Consider the following 17,317-nt stretch of genomic DNA (forward strand, 5'->3'; position numbering starts at 1 on the left):
CCAGCACCTGCAGTCCTCACTTTCTACTGGATATGCAGGAATGTAGAGTTGAGTTAAAATCAGATCAGCCACGATCTGATTGAATGGCAGCGCAGGCTGGCTGAGGTACTCTCGCTCCTTATACATATTTCCAGCATCTCCAATATTTTGCTTGTAGATATCGGTGCTCCAAAGAGAAGACGGGCTCCTCACCTGTCACCAAACAACATTTGCTTCCTCTGCAGCAAATGCTTATCCCGCCCAAAATCCAGACCACAAAATGCAGCTGGGTCGGTCATCATGGAATTCCTTCAGTATGGAAGCAGGCCACTCAGCCCATCGAGTCCATACCATCTCTCCAAAGAACATCCCACCCTACCCCTGTCAACCTGCATTCCCCATGGCTAATCCACTTTGGGACAATTCAGAATGACCAGTCTACCTGCACGTCTTTGAACTGTGGAAGGAAGCCAGAGCACCCGGAGGAATCCCATGCAGACAAAGGGCAAACTCCACACAGACAGTCGCTCAGGGCTGGGATTAAACCCAGGTCACTGACACTGTGAGGCAGCAGTGCTAACCACTGAGCCATCGTGCCAACCCATTATCAACTGTTTCAGAAATGCTGATGCTACTGTATAAATGTAAATGTATTTTTTTTAAATTTCAAAAATATACTTTATTCATAAAATTATTTGGATCTCTATACAATTGGTCATGCCATTCTTATGCACACATTACATTTCTTTACTTACAAAGATCAAAATTAATCTTTCATATATACAAGTCTGTACATTGACTATCCAGCTATTCTGCTGAGATGTCAGCAGTGCCCAATGACTGCGTGGGCCCCCTGTTCTTTGGCAGGCAGATGTTACATGGTGGTCTTTCCCCACCACGCCTTGGCGGCAGCTGCCCCAAGCTTCAGCGCGTCCCTCAACACGTAGTCCTGGACCTTGGAATGTGCCAGTCTGCAACACTCAATCGGGGTCAGCTCCTTCAGCTGAAAGATCAACAGGTTTCGGACTGATCAAAGAGCGTCTTTCACTGAGTTGATGATCCTCCAGGCACAGTTGATGCTCTTCTCGGTGTGCGTCTTGGGGAACAGACCGTAGAGCACGGAGTCCTATGTCACAGAGCTACTCGGAATGAACCTCGACAAACACCACTGCATTCCTCCCCAGAATTCCTTTGCGTAGACACATTCCAGAAGGAGGTGTGTGACAGTCTTGTCCCCCCCACCCCCCCACCACCAGCCGCTTCGAGGGCAGCGTGCGATGCAGCAGAGAGTCTGAGCGTGCATAAAGGATCTCACAGGCAGAGCCCTTCTCACCACCAGCCAAGCCATGTCTTAGTGCTTGTTGGAAAGCTCTAGCGATGAGGCAGTCTGCCAAGTGACTGTTTGGGAGCCGCTTGATAGGATCCACCCTCTCCTTTTCCCGAGGGGTCTCAAGGACACTACATGCTGACCACTTACTGATCTTGTGGTCAAAGGTGTTTTTCTTCATAAATTTCTCCACATAGGACAGGTGACACAGAACGGTCCAACTACTCAGAGCGTTCCACGGCAGCGAGGCCAGGCCCATCCTTCGCAACACCGGGGACAGGTAGAATCTCAGTACGTAGTGACACTTGGTGTTTGTGTACCGGGGATCCACACACAGCTTGATGCAGCCACACACAAAGATGGCCTTCAGGGTGAGGGTGGCATTGGGCGTGTTTTTCCCCCCTTGCCCAGGTCTTTGTACATTGTGTCCCTTCGGACGCAGTCCATCTTTGATCTCCACATGAAGTGGAAGATGGCCCGGGTGACTGCAGTGGCACAGGTTCTGGGAAAAGGCCAGACCTGTGCCATGTATAACAGCAATGACAGTGCCTCACACCTGATGACCAGGTTTTTACCCACGATGGAGAGCAACCGCTGTTCCCATCTGTCAAGTTTCTGCCTCACTTTGCTGATACGCTCCTCCCAAGACTTGGCGCACGTCCCAGCCCCTCCAAACCAAATGCCCAGCACCTTCAGGTGGTCGGTCCTGACGGTGAAGGGGATCGATGATTGGTCGGCCTAGTTCCCGAAGAGCATGGCCTCGCTCTTGCCTTGGTTGACCCTGGCCCCTGAGGCCCGTTCGAACTGGTCACAGATGTGTATGGGTCTGTGCACGGACAGCGGATCCAAGCAGAAAACAGTAACGTCATCCATATACAGGGAGGCCTTAACCTGCAGACCCCCGCTGCCTGGAATAGTCACCCCTCTCAGGCTCGTATCCTTCCTGTTGGACTCAGCAAATGGCTCTATGCAGCGCACAAACAAGGCAGGAGAGAGAGAGCTGCACTGCCTGACTCCAGATCTGACGGGGAAGCCATCTGATTCCCACCCATTATGTATTATTGTAACTTATCCTTGCTTAAAGTGCATCAGTCATGTAACAACCAAGGCTGGAGGAGTGCACCTCTGTTTAGTCCCACTGTAAAATAAAAATACTTCTCCCTGTGACTGAGGTGACCAGTTAAATACTTTATCCACATCAGGTTTAAAACAAGAAAGATGTATCAACTGTTTTTTAATAAATAGATTTATTGGTTTATTATCAAAGCAAAACTTATTCAATAAAGATTCAATAATTGGTTAACTTACATAGTCAATGATGAAGAAGAATAAATGGTTATCTTTTTTATTTATTATCAAAACGTGCACACAAACTCTTCAGGAAAAGAAGGAAAGAAGTGGGTTTTCTGATAAACAAATTTTAGCTATTCGGTTATTCTTGAAGACAAAAGGAAAAACTAAATGATGTTCCAAGTCAGTTGCTCTGATGTTCTGGAACATGTGGTCAAGATCCTTATCTCGCACAGTTATCTCTGAAGTTTTACAGACACAGCTTGCTCAGGAAGTATCATTGTGAGAGATGTCTTAAATCACACTTTCAAAACAGCAAATAAGTTTTATCCTTTTCAACTCAACCTTTCAGAATGGAGATAGACTAGCTGGGCATCTTGTTCCTTGTAGGCATTCCTCCAACTTGTCCTGAACAGGCTTTCCTCAAATTTAGCTTAGGCCTCCCTCCAATTGAATCAAAGAAAACAAGAATCTCTTCAAGGCCAGAAACTATTCATAACAGTCCATAGCAAAGCAAGTGGTTGTCACCAGTCATGTGATGTCTAGGAAGACTTATTTTAAAAATCTCCAATCCACGCAGTGAATTCTCAGGCATTTCCTTTAAAACGACCACTACAGGTATTTTCACAAACACTGAAATCCATTTTTCACAATACTTCAAGTCCTCCAAGCAATATTAATGAAAAGGGTTCATGAAAGGCAGGTCACCTTTAACTAATTTACTGCAATTCATTGAGGACATTATGAGCACGGTGAACAATGGGGAACTGGTGGATGTGGTGTATCTGGAGTTCCAGGAGGTATTCAACAGGGTGCCTCACAAAAGGCTGCTGCATTCGATAAAAGGTGCACAGTGTTACAAGTAATGTATTAGCATGGATAGAGGATTGGTTAACTAATAGAAAGCAAAGAGTGGGGCTAGATGGGTGTTTTTCTGATTGGCAATCAGTGGCTAGTGGTGTGCCTCAAGCATCAGTGTGTGGACCGTAATTGTTTACAATTTCCATAGATGATTTGGAGTTGGAGACCACGTGTAGTGTTGTCAAAGTTCACAGATGACATTTAAGATGAGTGGTAGAGCAAAGTGTAAAGAGGAAACTGAAAGTCTGCAGAGGGATGTAGGTAGGTTAAGTGAGTGGGCAAGGGTCGAACAGATGGAGTACAATGTTGGTATATATGAGGTCATCCATTTTGGAAGCAATAACAGCAAAATGGACCATTATTTAAATGGTGAAAAATTGCAGCATGCTACTGTGCAGAGGGACCTGGGTATCCTTGTACATGAATCACAAAAAGGTTAGATTGCAGGTGCAGCAGGTAAACAAGAGGGCAAATAGAATATTGTCCTTCATTGCTAAAGGGCTGGAGTATAAGAATAGGGAGGTTATGTTGCAGCAGTACAGGGTGCTCCTGATGCCACACCTGGAGTACTCCGTGCAGTTTTCGTCTCCTTACTTGAGATAGGATGTACTGGCACTAGAGGGGGTACAGAGGAGGTTCACCAGGTTGATTCTGGAGTTGAGAGGGTTGCTTCATGAGGAGAGATTGAATAGACTGGGACTATACCTACAGGAATTTAGAAGAATGGGGAGGTGGGGGGAGTCTTACAGAAACATAGAAAATTATGAAGGGAATAGATAAGATAGAGGCAAGGAGGTTGTTTCCATCTGTGGGTGAAACTAGACCTAGGGGGCGTAGACTCAAAATCAGGGGGGACAGATTTAGGACAGAGTTGAGGAGGATTCTTTTCACCCGAAGGGTTGTGAATTCCTTGCCCAGTGTAACAGTTGAGACTATTTTGTTGAATGTTTTTAAGGTGACGATAGATTTTTGAACAGTAAAGAAATTAAGAGTTACGGCGAGAGAGCGGGTAAGTGGAGCTGAGGCCAATGAAAAGATCAGCCATGATCTTAGCGAATGGCGGAGCAGGCTTGAAGGGTCAGATGGCGTACTCCTGCCCTGAGTTCTTATGTTAAATATAAAGTGTCTTTATAACAGCCTAGACCTTCTGAAGAGGAGCAATGATAAGATTGCCACACTGCTCAACTTTACACTGTCTCAACACTGCTCCACTTTTCTTGCTGGGTCTCCTGAGCCAAGCTATCATCGAAATGCAGAGCACAATATCTCTCTGAAAACCCTGCATTGCAGCGCTGTGGAGTTGGAAGGAAAACAGGATACCTGACTCTTTTACAGCACTAACTTCCATGTGGTAAGTTTATAGATCCAATGTGAATGTTACTGAATAGATACATGAATGATTTGACACAGTGGGTGGTTCGGGTGGCAGCTGAGTAGGGTGGTAGGTTGGTTAGCTAGCAGGTTAGTTGTGTGACAGGTGGGAGAGGGTGGGTGTCTAAGGTCCAGTCAGGGCCTTGTTAGGTTTGAGTGGGAGAGGTAGTTTGGTTGGGCTTTGGGTGGGGTTTAGTCCTGGATGTCAGGAGGTGTTGGGGTTCTGTTGTGAGTGATCTGATGGCTCATTCTGTAGTGACACAGCAGATTGATTCTGTCGAACATTTCCTGGGTATCTGGCTAAGTAAGTACATCGGAACTCTCCCAAACATCAGATCATCACTCAAAGTCGGAGATTTTCATGGAAGTTTGCGGACAGCAGAGGATGGTACGCCTTTGTGCCCTGGTTGTTGGTCATACACCCTGTCTTGGATAATCCAGTGCCTGAGGATTTTGTTTCTCAGTTTGGAAGAAAGATCACCAACCTGAAACATGAACTCTGCCTTCGCTGACACTGCCAGATCTGCTGAGGCGTTTCATAATTTTCTGCTTTTATAGCAATTTTTAATAAGCTATGAAGGTGGGGAGATGATTTTTTTTTTAGATTAGATTAGATTACTTACAGCGTGGAAACAGGCCCTTCGGCCCAACAAGTCCACACCAACCCGCCGAAGCGCAACCCACCCATACCCCTACATTTACCCCTTACCTAACACTACAGGCAATTTAGCATGGCCAATTCACCTGACCCGCACATCTTTGGACTCTGGGAGGAAACCGGAGCACCCGGAGGAAACCCACGCAGACACGGGGAGAACGTGCAAACTCCACACAGTCAGTCGCCTGAGTCGGGAAATGAACCCGGGTCTCAGGCACTGTGAGGCAGTAGTGCTAACCACTGTGCCACCGTGCCGCCCACGTTGTTGTGTTTATGAACTATCAGAGGAAGTGGTAGAGGCAGGTGCAGTTACAACATTCAAAAGGCACATGAATAGGAAAGTTTTGAGGGATATGGGCCAAATGCAGGCAAATGGGATTAGTACAGTTTGGGAAACCTGGTCAGCATGGACAAGTTGGACCGAAGGGTCTGTTTCCATGCTGTATGATTCTAAGGCTCGATTAGATCAGACCTAGCCAGAACAAATGTCCACTTGGAAGGGCATGGATTAATCAAGGATAGTCAACATCTGGGGAGGTCATGTCTAACACATTTCTTTGAATGTTTCAAGGAGGTGGCTGGGGGTGTAAATGAGGGGAGTACAGTCGATGAAGTCTACCTGGACTTTGAAGCTTTTGACAAGGTCTTGCATGGCAAATCTAAGAGCCAATGGGATCCAGGGCTATTTGAGAGACTGGAATCTGAATTGACTCAGTGACAGGAAGCAGAGGTGGTGGCCAATGGATACTTTTGTGACAGGAAGCCTGTGTCCTCTGCATGTGGCAGGGTTCAATGTTGGATCCCTTGCAGATATTCTATACTATAATGATCCAGATATTAATGTAGGGGGTTCACAGATGATATGAGAATTGATGGACAGGTAAACAGCGAGGAGAAAAGCCTCGGAATATATGGACAGCTGGTCAGATGAGCTGAATGGTGGCAAATGGAATTTCATCTGGAAAAGTGTGAGGTGATGCATTTCGAGAGAACTAATAAGGCAATGGGGTAGACATTTAATGGTAGGATCCTGGGAAGCACAGAGCATCAGAGGGACCTTGGTGTTCATTTCCATAGATCATTGAAGGCAGAAGTACAGGGAGATAAAATGGTAAAGAAGATTTAATGGAGCTCTAGTCAAGTCATTGAATATAAAACCAAGAATGTTATGACAGGGGTATATATAATGTTAGTCAGGCCACAACTTGAGTACTGTGTGTGGTTCTGGCTGCCGCACTATAGGAATGATGTTCCTGTTCTAGGCATTCGAAGGGGGGATTCACCAGGCTGTTGCCTGGGCCAGAGCAGTTCAGCCATGAAGGGGGATTGGGTTGGCTCTTGCTGCTTGTCTTAATGCAGTGAAGGCTGAGAGTTAAGATTTACAAATTTCTGGGGGGGTTGGGGGTGGGGGTAGGCACTGAAAAGGAAGGTCGGGAAAAACCTTTCCCCTTAGTAGGGAGGACAATAATCAGGGGAACGTTTTAAGGAAGAGAGCTGGCGATTTAGAGGGGATTTGAGAAAACTCTTTCATCCAGGGTATCTGGAATTCACTGCTGCGAGGGCGTGGAGTGGAAGCCCTCAAGGATATTTAATTATTTAGGTGAGTACTTGAAATACCATAGGACAAATGCAAGGAAATGGGATTCCAATAGATAGAGGCTAGATGATTGGCATGGACATGATAGGCAGAAAGCTGTAAATGCTGTCATTTTTATGTCTGTAAAAAGCTCTTCCTGCAAATGTGGTTAACATACTTGAAAGATTTGAGATCAGCATTTTTGTTGCTCATTTGCCTGATTTTCACTTCCACCAAAATTCATTTCGACAGGCTAGTTCTCGATGCAAAACAAATCACAGCCCTGCTCTCAAAAGGTCAGGAAGCCCCCTCTCCTGACCCCTCCAATGCCCCCACCCCCTGTCTCTCCTTGGGGAATGATCGCAGCTTATTAAATAAATAATGAAAGTGAATGCAGTCTTGGATACCACTCTCAAGTGCTCTCTGCAAACCAGCAAATGCAACAGCTCAGTGCTGTTAAGAGATGTAATCTCACACGAAAAAAAAATTCCACTGGGCGCAATTTGAGTGAGACAAAGCTTTTTATTTTTCCACTGAAGTAGTTGCCTGGGATATTTGCCATGTTTGTCCTACAGAGACTCGTTATCTTCCCTTGCAATGCAAAACATATTTGCGTGTTGGGCCAATGCATTAGGTAAAGTTGCAAAACAGCAGCTATTAAAAGGGGCTCGCATCATCATTGACACTTCGCAAGCCACAAATTCACCCTAACTTTATTTTAAATCACAGCAGACTGCCACCCTTCTGGGCAGTATTTATTGACGTGTTTTAAAAAAAAAGAGGATTAGGTCCTTTTGGCTAGTCACAGTATTTTTGAAAAGAATATGCTTGGCCCAATCATCATGGTATGAGTGAATAAACTTGCATGTCACAATATTGTTTGAAATAAAACAAGGCGATTCCAGGGAGACCAATCACAATTTAAGTGACAGTGAGGGTGCTACCCTCATCAAGGGTAATAATAGCAGGCAATAGCACACCCTACGATGTAAGGTTTGTGGTATATTAGGCAACTGCTGGAAAAGCTGATGGGGAGAATGGACAGCACCGGTCTACCTTGGAATGCCACACACACTTGAATCGGGAGAGGCAGGTACAGTGACAACATTTAAAAGACATTGGACAGGTACATGAATAGGAAACGTTTAGAGGGATGTGGACCAATCGTAGGCAAATGGGGCTAGTTTATTTTAGGAAATCTGGTCGGCATAGATGAGTTGAACCGAAGGGTCTGTCTCCATACTGTATGAGTCTATGGGAAAACAAAACAGTGCTCCCTCTGCTGGTGCCGTATATCCTCAGCACCATATTCAGGTGTCGACAGAGAGACTGTACTTAGGGGATTTAAGTGGGCCTGATTTTCCAGGGTGGAGATTCTGCTCAGGGCTCCCTGGGGAGGGCGGAGCCATGTTTCCATTCTGACAGACTTTTCTCATCACACAACCGTCAGAGGAAAGTAAACCAGACCCCCACCCCCACCCCGTTTACCAGCAGTCAGCTGCTATGTTCTGAAATGTAAAAGTCATGACAGACATTTTGACAGCTGCTGCCACACTGGAAGTAAATCGAGTAAATGGGAGAGGAGGGTACCAGGTGGGCTGAATGCATCTAGGAAGTGGTTAGGGTCCACGTGTATGAGTCGGCAGTCAGCTGCCTGTTGAGCTTGGTGCTTGCTGGGGAGGGTGTGAGCTGGGATAGGAATAGGAACCCAGATGTGTAGGGAGTCCTGTAAGTAGAGTGCCAAGTGTGGTGGGGAGGGTGGATCTTGGGTCCTGGTTAGAGCACGGAGAAATATCCTTGCCCTTGAGCAGAGGCATTTGTGTGTACTTATCAAGAGAGAGAGGGCAGTGACATTGTGGTATTGTCACTGTCATCTAGAGACCCAAGCACACCATCTGGTCACTGAGATAAAAAGTGTGTGATTTTTATAAAGTTTAACATCATTTATTTGAGAGTTTGGATTTGACTGGCATTTTGGTTTGCAAGTATGTGTCTAAATGGATTTAATGACAACCTTATAAATAGCCGTGGTGATTATTTTAAACATAGCATTAGAAAAAGACCCTGTAGGGATTCTATGAGCTTCCAGTTGCCTGCCACTTTAACACCCCACCCTGTTCCCTGGCCAACACCTCTCTCAGGCTTGCTGCAGTGCTCCAGTATAGCTCAGCGCAGGCTGGAAGAACAACACCTCATTTCCACTTGGGGACCCTGCAGCCCTCAATACTGAGTTCAGTCATTTTCGGGCCTGAACTGCCCCATGTCCCAGCTCCCCACCCCACATACCAGGCCTTGTTATCTCACACAGTTTGCTATTACACGCTACCTATTGTTAGTCACTAAAAGCCCCAATTAACAGCTATTCACCCACCTAGCCAGATTGTTATCAACTCCTTTGTCTGTCCAACTGTTCTCTTTCTTTGGGCTCTATCCCCACCTATCAGTTTCTCCTTATCTCCTCCTGCACCCCCATCTCATGCATGTGAACTGGCATTTTCCCCGCTACTATCAGTTCTGAGGAAGGGTCACCAGACCCGAAACATTAACTTTGATTTCTCTTCACAGATGCTGCCAGACCTGCTGAGCTTTTCCAGCAACTTCTGTTTTTGATGAGAGAGAGATTTCCTGTTGTGTAATACAGTTATTTTTAAATGGGAATGTTTTTGCAAGTGTTTAGATTAGAGTGGTGCTGGAAAAGCACAGCAAGTCAGGCAGCATCCGAGGAGCAGGAAAATCAACGTTTCGGGCAAAAGCCAGGAATAGGCCTTTTGCCCGAAACATCGATTTTCCTGCTCCTTGGATGCTGCCTGACCTGCTGTGCTTTTCCAGCACCACTCTAATCTAGACTCTGGTTTCCAGCATCTGCAGTCCTTGTTCTTACAGCGTTTTTACAAGTGAATAAGTTAAACAGCTGTGCCTTGGCCTTTAAGTTTAAAAGTTCAAGTTTGGTGGGTTTTAGATTTGTTTGGGGAACATCCATAACTTTGAAAAGCTTCTGGTTTTCGTTGGGTGGTGTAACAGAAATGTTGGCTGAAGCTAGTGCACAGAACAGTTGCTCCTCAGAAAAGGAAGTAGGTCAGAACTGTTGGATTAGGTTATTTCAGTGCAGGAAGTTTAGTTTTAAACTTCAAGACCAGAAGTATTTGGTCAAAACTCTGAAGAGGTTATTTGAAGCTGAGAAAGTTTATGCCCAGTTGTAAAACAATTGAACAAAGAGGTGATCAGATTCTCATGACCATGGAGTTGAAGCCGTTGCTAAGCCAAACTCAAATGAGATAGAAAAGGAAATTCTTGCTGTTGTTTATACTGTAAAAAAAAATACTGTTCAGATCAATGGAATTGTAGATTAATATGTGTTTTCAAATCTTTAAACTCTATTACAAGTAAATAGTTTGGTTTCTTCTATTTTATCTTTGTTTCTTTTCTGTAATAAACTTCTGCTTTCTCATTAAAACCAAATCTACACATCAGTTGTTTATGTTTCAGTGAGAGACCACTTCATTAAAATCAAAACTATCAAGTCATCAGTCTGTCAAGCCAGGTTTTAGACTGGGATCTGATTTGTGCAGTAATAATATCAGCAAGGGTCATGGTAGGACGTGGTTTCAAATCCGGCCTGCCACAGAGAGTGAAATTTGAATTCATTTGTTTAAAGCTGGCAATAAAACTAGTCAGGTGGTGACCATTGTGGTCAAAACCCACTGAGTTCATTAATGCCCTTCAGGGAAGGGATTCCTGATGAAGGGCTTATGCCCAAAACATCAACTCTCCTGCTCCTCAGATGCTGCCTGACCTGCTGTGCTTTTCCAGCACCGCACTCTCGCTCCTTCAGGGAAGGACCCAGTTATCATTTTACCATGCCCAGATCTGATTGCTCTGATCTACGATAACACTGCATCTCACACCTTGTGCCCTACTTCCTTGGCATCATACCCATCTTATTTTACGTACCAGGCACCCTACTCATCTTCCATCCTTACCGGTCTGACCTAAGTGGGACTCCAGATCCATACCAAAGTGGTTAACTCGCAAAGTGGTTAACTCTTATTTGCCCTCTGAAATGGACCAGCAAGACATGCTTTGTTAAAGCACTTTTTCCCAGGTTGGGGGATGTTGTTGATTTGACTGAGCCAGCATTTGTGGCCCATCCCTAAATGCCCAGAGGGCAGTTAACCACATTGCTGTGGGTCTGGAGTCACTGAGAGACCTGTTTCCTTCCCTGAAGGAAACTAGTGAACCAGACGGGTTTAATCTGACAATCAGCAATGGATTCATGGTCCTCAGCAGGTTCTTAATTTCGGAGTTTTAATCAAAATCAAATGCCTTCTTCACCATGGCATGACGAGAACTTGGGTCCTCTAAACATTACCAGGGTTTTGGGATTAATAGTCTAGCCACACACTGCTGTGGGACTGGAGTCCCATATACACCAAACCATGTAAGGATGGCAGTTTCTTTCCCTAAAGGACATTAGTGAACCAGGTGAGCATTTCCCATGGTCATCATCATACTCAGAATTCCAGGTATTTATTGAATTCACTTTCTACCACCTGCCATGGCAGGATTTGAACCCTGGCCCAAAGGATATTTCCTGGCTCTCTAGATTAACAGCTCAGTGATAATACCACGCAACCATCACCAGTTAAAGCTTTGTGTGTCATGAGACAACACTTGGAGAGCACTCGTTGTATTTTCCACTTCCCAGCTATCCTGTGGATTCCCCAGCTGTCATTAGTGGTGAGTTGTGGGTAGTTGCTTTTTTCTGCTGCACAGCCCTGTCTGCTGTACAATTAAGGGTGAGCTTGCCTGAGGCTGATTATGTTTGGCAGGGAGAGACCATTTATACCACTATGACCATTTATACCACTACCCATTCAATTTAAGGGTAATTAGGGATGGGCAATAAATACTGAGCTAGCCAATGAAACCCACATCCCACGAAAATACAAGGAGGGAAAAAGAAATAAAAATCATCACTGGTGTCTTTTGTTAAAATTAACAAGTGGCAGGAAATCTGATCCAAGTTCTTCATGCCCGAGCTTGTTCCCAGAAATTCCTGCACTCACAGGATGGTAGAAGTCTCGAAATCGCCTTGCCGTGAGATCAGTGGATGTCAGTAAAGGAGTATAGTCAGGACAGAGGTCAGCAGGTTTTGAGCTACTTAGGAGATTACGAGGCACGGGGAGGTGCTGTGTGAATGCAGAGTCAAGATAGATTATCAGATGGAAGGGCAGGCTCCGCTGCTCATTGGATGCTGCCTGAACTGCTGTGCTCTTCCAGCACCACTAATCCAGAATCTGGTTTCCAGCATCTGCAGTCATTGTTTTTACCTCCAACTAGCCAGATCCAATTCCTAGAGAGACCATGTTTGTCCTTTCCCTCCCTATTCAACTACATGTGGCATCACATAGAAACCCAGAATTCTTTACTTCAGCAGGAGACACATCCATACAGGGTGCAGCACTGCCCCACAGCTCTATACCCAGTGAGAGCAGCAACTCAACAGAGTTGAGGTTTGTACTGGGAGCATTCTGTCCAGTATCACTCAACTCCCCACTAATCATTGAATTGAATTTATTGTCATGTGTACCAAGGCATAGTGAAAAGCTTTGTCGTCCGAGCAATTAGCAGTTCAGTTGTCAGGGAAATCCTGTGGACAAGTGTTACTCAAACATGTTTCAAACTTCTGTCAAGGCAGTGGAAGCTAAGAATTTTGGACGGTCTCTGTGGCTAAGATCATGGGCATTTTCTTTCCTTAAAAATAACAGCTAAGACTTGGAAGGGAGAAGAGTTTCCACTAGCCTGGTTTGTGGCTGATTACAAAACCGAATTTTGTCTGTGATTGCCTGAGGGGGCTGCGCAGTGCATAAATCAAAACATTTTCTCCTCTCCTCTGAGACCGAGAATCATGTCCAGCATTAAACCAATGGCATGAAAACGGTCTCTCCCTGCCAAACATCATCAGCCTCAGGCAGGCTCACCCTTAATTGTAGAGCAGACAGGGCTGTACAACGGAAAAAAAAAACCAACTGCCCACAACTCACCACTAATGACAGCTGGGGAATCCACAGGATAGCTGGGAAGTGGAAAATGCAACGAGTGCTCTCCCAATGTTGCCTCATGACACACAAAGCTTTAACTCGTGATGGTCGCGTGGTATTATCACTGAGCTGTTAATCTAGAAAGTCGGGAAATATCCTTTGGGCCAGGGTTCAAATCCTGCCATGGCAGGTGGTGGAATGTGAATTCAATAAATATCTGGAATTCTGAGTATGATGATGACCATGGGAAACGCTCACCTGGTTCACTAATGTCCTTTAGGGAAAGAAACTGCCACCCTTACATGGTTTGGTGTATATGGGACTCCAGTCCCACAGCAGTGTGGTTTACTCTTGCTATTTTCTATGCTGCCTGACCTGTGAGTATTTCCAGCATTTCCTTTTTGTTTTGGAACCAAGGCTCCAGGTCCATAGCTAGGCCCCAATATCTGAAGGAGGAGAAAGGTGGTCTCAGCCCAGTGTGTTGTTCTTGTCTCAGTGTATTGGTCATGTCCCAGAGTTGCAATATTGTCCCAGTGTGATGGTCTTGTCCCAGTGTGGTGGTCTCAGCCCAGTCTGGTGGTATTGTCCCCGAGTTGTAATCTTGTCCCGATATGGTGGTCCCGTCCCAGAGCTGCGGCCTTGTCCCGGTGTGGTGATCTCGTCCTGGAGTTGTCACCTTGTCCTGGCATAGCGCTCTTTTCCCATTGTGGTGGTCTTGGCCAGGTGTGATAGTCTTGGCCCAGTGTGGTGGTCTAGGTCCGGAGTTGCAGCCTTGTCCTGGTGTAGCAGTCTTGACCCGGTGTGGAGATTTACTGCTTCTTCGGAGTGCAGGTATTCAAGCAACCTGGCAGGTGGCCTCATCCAGTAATGGAGTCTCACAGCGGACTCCTTTGGTGTAGGCTTCTGGCCTAGTGTTCCAGCTCCCGGCATACAATGTTTTTTCAGGTTTACTGAAAATATGTTTGATTAGATTAGATTCCCTACAGTGTGGAAACAGGCCCTTTGGCCCAACAAGTCCACACCGGCCCTCCGAAGACCAACTACCCAGGCCCATTTTCCTCTGAACAATGCACCTGACACTTCGAGCAATTTAGCATGGCCAATTCACCTGACCTGCACATCTTTGGACTGTGGGAGGATACCAGAGCATCCAGAAGAAACCCACGCAGACACGGGGAGAACGTGCAAACTCCACACAGACAGTCGCCTGAGGCTGGAATCGAACCTGGGTCCCTGGTGCTGTGAGGCAGCAGTGCTAACCACTGAGCCACCGTGCCCACGAGTTGATTTATACACAAGTTGGAACTTGATACAGTACAGTATAAAATAACCGTTTGCAAGCACAAACAAATGTTTGCAAGTCGGATTTTTTAAATTGACACTTTCATCAGCTGGATGTTCAGAAATTGGGGATTACCTGTAATTCCACAAGAATGTAAGAACAGGAGCAGGAGGAGGCCATTTAGCCCTTGGAGCCTGCTCGACCATTCAGTAAGATCATGGCTGACCTTTTCATGACCTCAGCTCCACTCACCCACCCACTCACCATAATCCTTAATTCCTTTACTGTTCAAAAATCTTTGCCTTAAAATCATTCAAAGAGGTAACCTCAACTGCTTCACTGGGCAGGAAATTCCGCAGATCCACATCCCTTTGGGTGGCTCCTCAATTCAAAAGGTGCTCAAAGAAAGGCTTTTATATAAATGTAACTTTTCAAAATGTGCCTGTAATCACGATTTCAATGCGGTGTCCAAGGAAGTTATTCTTTAATCCTGACAGAGACCAGGTTGAATGTATTGGACAACCACTCACCCCATCTATTAAGTGGTCACCACCTCTGAACCAAACCCGGTGTGTGTCTGGATTATCTGCCCTCTTGGGGACCTTCAGAGTTGGTCCTGCCCTTAGCTGACTGCCCCTAAAGACACACACACAAACTGGATCATGTTTTGGGAAATAAGTCTCTCCATCCCATTCTAAAAATAAAGCATCTGATTCAGTCTGAGCTGCAGCTCGATTCACTGTGTAAAATAACATGTCAGCAAACCTTCAGCAAGAAGGCAGATAACATGGGACCACCGAGTTTGCTTTTCGAACAATAATACTGAATACAGGCAAGAGATGCAGAGCTCCTTTGCTGTCAAATGATAACTTTGTGCCTTCAACCAGCTAGAACCATAATCTCTTACTAAAAACCAAAAGAAATGTGAATGCTGTAAATCAGAAACAAAAAAACAGGCATTGCTGAAAAAGCTCAGCAGGTCTGGCAGCATCTGTGAAGAGAAATCAGAGTTAATATTTCGATCCGAAACGTTAACTTTGATTTCTCTTCATGGATGCTGCTAGACCCGCTGAGCTTTTCCAGCAACGCATGTTTTTGTGACCATTGTCTCTAACTTCATTGTTATAAAGTACTTCTTACAATACAGTGTGTATGATTCACTCAGGCAGCAATTGGCAGCAGAGGTCTCTCGGTATTGTCTCTTTCTAGGTGGGAGAATAGGGAAGACAACACGTTTGTGCTGGGTTTCCACGCAGAGCAATTGTACAGCTTTGCTCACCTGTCGAGAGAACATCTTCATGTGTGATGGACTACAAGGTCAAAACCACAAACAGCAGGAAACATGTCCAGCTCACTTGTAAATATCAAGCCTGTCCAGAAAATCTTCCAAACAAAATACCGAGTCATTTGTGATAATGTTCTGACACTTTTCCTACCCAGCAATTCCATGTCTATATTAAAGTACAGAATCAGGCCCATTCAGCCCAACTGCTCATGCTTGTTTGTATTACACACTAACCATCTTCCATCCCACCGTGTCTAATCCCATTGCTTTTTATTTTATTCTATTCCATTTTATGGGATGCAGTGTTGCTGGAAAAACGGACATTCATAATTCGTCGCTAATTGGTGTTGAACTGGGTGACTTGCTAGGGCCACTTCAGAGAGCAGTTAAGAGGCAAGCACATTGCTGTGAGTCTTTTTTTTCATACTCACTTGTGGGATGTGGGATTTATTGGCTGTCCCTAGTTGCCCCTTGAGAAGGCAGTGGTGAGCTGTCTTCTTGAACTGCAGCGGTCCATGAGATATAGGTAAACGTACATTGTAACTAAGGAGGGAATTCCAGGAGTTTGATCCAGGAGCAGTGATGAATTTCCAAGTCAGGATGGTGAGTGGCTTGGAGGGGAAGCATAGAAAATAGGAACAGGATTATGCCATTTGGCCGTTCAAGCCTGCACCACCATTCAATATGATCATGCAATCTCGGTATCCCACTTCCATTTTCTGTCTATACCCCTTGATCCCTGCAAAGACCACGTCTAGCTCCCTCCTGAATATATCTAACAAACCACTCCCAACAGTTCCTGGTTCCACAGGTTCACCACTCTCTGAGTGAAGAAATCCTTCCTCATCTCAGTCCTGAATGGCTTACCCCTTATTCTTAGACTGTGATTTGCACGTGGAATCACATGTAGGCCAGACCAGGTAAGAATGAAGGATTTCCTTCCCTGAAGGGCATTAGTGACCTAGATGGGGGTCTTTACCACCATTACTGAGACAAGCTTCAAATTCCAGATTTATGGATTGAATTTAAATTTTATAGAATCCCTATAGTGTGGAAGCAGGCCATTCAGCCAGCTGAATCCATACCAACCCTCTAAAAAGCATCCCATCCAGATTCACCCCATCCCTGTAACCCTGCACTTTCCATGGCCAACCCACCTGGTCTGCAATTTAGCCTATGGGCAATTTAGCATGGCCAATTCACCTAACCTGTACATCTTTGGCTTGTGGGAGGAAACCAGAGGAAACCCCAGGCAGATACAGGGAGAATGTACAAATTCCACAATGACAATTACGCGAGACTGCAATTGAACCCAGGTCCCTGGTGTTGTGAGGCAGCAGGGCTAACCACTGAGCCACCATGCCACGCTGATTTGAGCCTGTGTCTCGAAAACACTAGTTGGGCCTCTGGATGACTAGTCCAGTTCTATTACCATCGTGCAGTCCCTTCTCCTACAAATACTCAAACAGCTTCACGTTAAAGACATCTCATCTCTTCACATCAACTGCATGGAACAGCTGAGAAGTAAATATTTGCAGAGGTATGGGGAAAGAGCAGGGAGGTGAGTGGGGCCAATTCGATGTCACCTCTGTCTTTATGGTAAGGTTTATGGTTTTGTAGAGTACAGTCAATAGACACAAGAAAGGG

This window comes from Hemiscyllium ocellatum, chromosome 10 (genome assembly GCF_020745735.1).
Source record: "Hemiscyllium ocellatum isolate sHemOce1 chromosome 10, sHemOce1.pat.X.cur, whole genome shotgun sequence".
Lineage (NCBI taxonomy): Eukaryota > Metazoa > Chordata > Chondrichthyes > Orectolobiformes > Hemiscylliidae > Hemiscyllium > Hemiscyllium ocellatum.